Genomic DNA, 5,150 nt, shown 5'->3' on the forward strand with positions numbered 1-5,150 from the left:
AAGCAACGGGAGGAGATGGAGGCGAGGGTGGAGCGGTTAGAGGCCGAGCGGTAGAGGATGTAGGGAAAAAATCGAATGAGGATGGACCAGATGTTCCAATACATGTAGAATTTTGCTTCGAGCATGGGTCAATCTTTGCCACCGCCACCGATGCTATTCCCTTCACGTCAGCCACCCACAACTACTCCTGTGAGTCACTTGACACATTAGATTGAATACTTTAACTTAGACAAGTTCCTTAGTTAGCTCAAATGATATCAATATTGTCTCACACATGTCTTTTCCTATGTGTAGAATCAATCGGCGGCTTCGAATACTCAACCACAAGACCCGGATCAGTCGCAGTGGTTCCAAGGGCCTCCTCCTCAGTGACTTGTGGATTATTTGTGCATTACTTGTTTAAACTAGAACTTATGGATTACTTTCTCGAATAAACTAGAACTTATTTGTGTGCCTGTGATGCTTAATATATGCCTGTGATGTAATATACATGCTTGTGATTTTTGTTGGAGAGGGGTCCTTTATACGTAACAAAACAGTAAAAACGGGGGGGTTTGGACAGGTTGCCGAGTGCAACACTCGGCAAAGAGATCCTTTCACTACTAGAGAACAGACTTTAGAACGATGTCCCAATTTAGCATTAGCCTCGGCATTTTTTGCCCCCGGGACTAAAGGACCCTTTAGTCCCGGTTGGTAATACCAACCGGGACTAAAGGTCCCTGCCCAACGGTCGTCCGCGGGGCAGGGATCTTTAGTCCCGGCTGGTATTACCAAACGGGACTAAAGGTTTACCTTTAGTCCCGGTTGGTAATACCACCTGGGACTAAAGCTTTTAGTCCCGGTTTAAGTGATGCCCCGGGAATAAAGATTAATCTTTAGTCCCGGTTTGGACCCCTAACCGGGACTAATTATCTCGGCCTATAATTCAGCTCATTTCTTCCTCCCCGAGCCCAAGCCATTCCATTCAAACTCACTGCCTCTGTTCTTCAGCTTGCTGTTGTTCTTGCTCTCTCCCCCTCCATTGGTGTTGCTCTTCGATTTTGGAGGTAACAAACTTAATCCTCTTATGTTTTATCAGTAGCTTATCTCATTTTGCGATGTAGATGCATGTGTAACTTTATATGTTGGACTTTACTATGATTTTATATGTCATTTTTAGCTCAAAATCACATGATGATTTGCATATATGTTTGGATAAACAAAAGTTAAATTAGTTCATCAAAATCACGCCTCGCTCGTCCTCGCTAGAGCACGCGCCATCCTCGTCCCCGGTGGCTTACGTGATCTTAGAATTAATTTTTCCATGAAATGAAAAACTTAGAAAATTGTTAGAAAATTGTAAAAAATCCGTACTAGTTGAACTTGCGGACCGTGTTCAGCTCGGCAAGCATGTTCTCTGCCGAGCGGTAACGGACGTCAAGGAGGAGCTTTGATTCTACGAGAGAGAGCGGCAACGGTCGTGGAAGACCGTGTTCCCTTTCTCGTAGAATCGGAGCTCTTCCTTGGCCAAGTATGGTGCCGTCCGGTGGAGAAATGCTCGCCGAGATGATCACTTCAGCAAGGTCAACTAGTACGGATGGTTATTTATTGAAACATGTTTTTGAGCTATAATTTGATGGATATTTGATAACTTCAGACCTACAAATGTCATCTACAAATGTTACTATCCTCGGCAACCTAAACGCCCACGAGCTCGCCGATATCGAGCAGGTCACTTAGAATTATTTTTTCCATGAAATAAAATACTTAGAAATCATGCCTTTTATTTTTTAGAATTAAATTTTCCATGAAATGAAAAACTTAGAAAATAGTTAGAAAATTGTAGAAAATCCGTACTAGTTGAACTTGCGGACCGTGTTCAGGTCGGTGAGCATGTTCTCTACCGAGCGGTAACGGACGTCAAGGAGGAGCTTTGATTCTACGGGGGAGAGCGGCAACGGTCGTGGAAGACCATGTTCCCTTTCTCGTAGAATCGGAGCTCTTCCTTGGCCAAGTACGGTGTCGTCCGGTGGAGAAATGCTCGCCGAGTTGATCATGTAAGCAAGGTCAACTAGTACGGATGGTTATTTATTGAAACATGTGAAATCTGTACTAGTTTTGTTTAAATATATCATTTTAGAAAATATGAAATTTACACTAGTTTGCAAAAATAAGTATAGAAAGTAGATGACAACTGGTACCGGATCCTCGGCCTCTCGTTCGGTTGCGAAACGACTGAGGCCAGAACTCCCTCTCATTATCTGCGGCAAGTGTAAGCAGAAGATTGTGATGGAGTACCGAGTCAAGAGACAGGGACCCAACAAGGGTCGTGTTTTCTACAAGTGCCCGGATCGCGATGTGAGTTTCTTACGCATTTTATAATTATGGCTAATTGACCTGCTTTTCTTGAATATTTTTGACTAAATATTTTTTGGCTTTAATTTCAGTGGGAGGGTAATGGATGCGATGGTTGGTACTGAGAGGAAAATTATGCTACATACATGCAGAATTCGGGTGCGCTTGAGGTAGCGGCTGCTGATGATGAGGCAGTGAGCCAGCAGGAGAAGCTTATTGATATTCAATAGAAGAATGATTTGTCTATTTTAGTTGCGTATGGTCACGAAATAATTATGTTACTGAAGTGCATTGTAGTTTTAGTTTGTTTAGTGATAGTTGGGATTGCTTACGTTGTAGCCAGGCTTAGTTAATTAATCAACCGTGTGTGTGTGTCATCTATGTTGTGTAATAAAATACTTAATTATGTTCAAGGTTTTCATAATTTGTCGTGTAATGCAGATTATGTCACGCCATTGGATGTACAATGCCGATCGCCGCTCCTAAGACTTTATTGAGGGCGTGCACTATTTCTTAGGTGTGGCCGAGGCAAATAAGCGGGATGGTTTCATGTGCTGTCCATGTGCCATATGTAAGAATTTAAAGGAATATTCAAGCTCAATGAGTCTTCATTCACATTTGCTTAAGTCGGGTTTCATGTCAAACTATATATGTTGGACTAAGCATGGAGAAAGCGGGGTCATGATGGAAGAAGGTGAAGGAGAAGATTTAGACATTGATGACATTATTGCTCAGTATGGTGCCTTTGATGATACTACAATGGGGGGAGATGAAAAAGAGGTAGCGGCAGAAGATGATCTCGGTGATGCTCTTGGCGATGCCATTCGTGATGCACAACAAGAATGCGAAAGTGAAAAAGAGAAAGTTAAGTTCGAGCGCATGCTTGAGGATCATAGGAAGTTGCTATACCCGACGGCCGAAGAGGGGCAAAAAAAGCTAGGTACAACACTGGAATTGCTACAGTGGAAGGCAAAGAATGGTGTATCCGATAAGGCATTTGGGAATTTTTTGAACCTCATAAAGAAGATGCTTCTGAAGCCAAATGAATTGCCCACCACTACGTACGAAGCAAAAAAGGTTGTCTGCCCTTTGGGATTAAAAATCCAGAAGATACATGCATGTCCTAATGACTGCATCCTCTACCATGGCAATGAATACGAGAATTTGGATGAATGCCCAGTATGTAAAGCATCGCGGTATAAGATCAGGCGCGATGATCCTGGTGACGTCGAGGGTGAACAACGTCCTAGAAAGAAAATCCCTACCAAGGTTATGTGGTATGCTCCTATAATACCACGCTTAAAACGTTTGTTCAGAAATAAAGACCATGCAAAGTTGTTGCGGTGGTATAAAGAAGACCGTAAGGTAGATAATATGCTGAGACACCCAGCTGATGGGTCCCAGTGGAGAGCGATAGATAGGGAATTTCCAGAGTTTGCAAATGTGGCTAGAAACTTAAGGTTCGTCTTAAGTACAGATGGTATGAATCCTTTTGGAGAGCAGAGCACTAGTCATAGCACTTGCCCAGTTACTCTATGTATCTACAACCTTCCTCCATGGTTATGCATGAAGCGGAAGTTCATTATGATGCCGATCCTCATCCAAGGTCCGAGGCAACCTGGCAACGATATTGATGTCTATCTGAAGCCATTAGTTGAAGAACTTCTAGTTTTATGGAACAAACCAGGTGTACGTGTCTGGGATGAGTACAAACAAGAACACTTTGACCTACGAGCAATGTTGTTCGTAACCATCAATGATTGGCCTGCTTTAAGTAATCTTTCAGGTCAGACAAACGAAGGATATAATGCATGCACACATTGTTTTGATGACCTTGACAGTATATATTTGAAAAGGTGTCGAAAGGTCGTGTACCTTGGCCATCGTCGATTCCTTCCTTTGAATCACCAAGTAAGAAAGAAAGGGAAGCATTTTAAAGGTAAGCCAGACCACCGGAAGAAGCCTCATAACCGAACCGGAGAAGATGTACTCGCAATGGTCAAGGATGTGAAAGTAGTATTTGGAAAGAGACAAGGCAGCGAATCTATTCCCAAAGATGCTAAGGGACACGCACCCATGTGGAAGAAGAAGTCCATCTTTTGGGAGCTACCCTATTGGCAAGTCCTAGAGGTCCGCAACGCAATCGACGTGATGCACCTAACAAAGAATCTTTGTGTGAACCTGTTAGGATTCATGGGTGTCTACGGGAAGTCAAAGGATTCACTTGAAGCACGCCAGGACTTGCAGGACATGAAAGAACGAGACAACCTTCATCCAGAGAAGACAGATGATGGACGTCATTACTTAAGTCCTGCTAGCTACACGCTTAGCAAAGAAGAGAGGGACAGCATGTTCGAATGTCTAAGCAGCATCAAGGTCCCATCGGGATTCTCCTCCAATATAAAGGGTATAATAAATGTGCCAGATAAGAAATTCCTAAACTTAAAGTCCGACGACTGCCACGTGCTTATGACGCAATTGCTTCCAGTTGCTTTAAGAGAAATTCTACCTCCACATGTATGTCTAGCCACCATGAAGCTATGTGCATTCCTCAATACAATTTCTCAGAAGGCAATCAATCCAGTGGAACTATCTACTCTACAGAATGATGTGGTTCAATGTCTTGTCAGCTTTGAGTTGGTGTTCCCTCCATCCTTCTTTAATATCATGACACACATCCTAGTTCATTTGGTGAAGGAGATTAGTATTCTTGGACCTGTGTTCTTACATAACATGTTCCCCTTCGAGAGGTTTATGGGAGTCTTGAAGAAATATGTGAAAGTCTGTTCTAAGCCTGAAGGAAGCATCGCCCAGGG

This window comes from Miscanthus floridulus, chromosome 10 (genome assembly GCF_019320115.1).
Source record: "Miscanthus floridulus cultivar M001 chromosome 10, ASM1932011v1, whole genome shotgun sequence".
Classification (NCBI taxonomy): Eukaryota; Viridiplantae; Streptophyta; class Magnoliopsida; order Poales; family Poaceae; genus Miscanthus; species Miscanthus floridulus.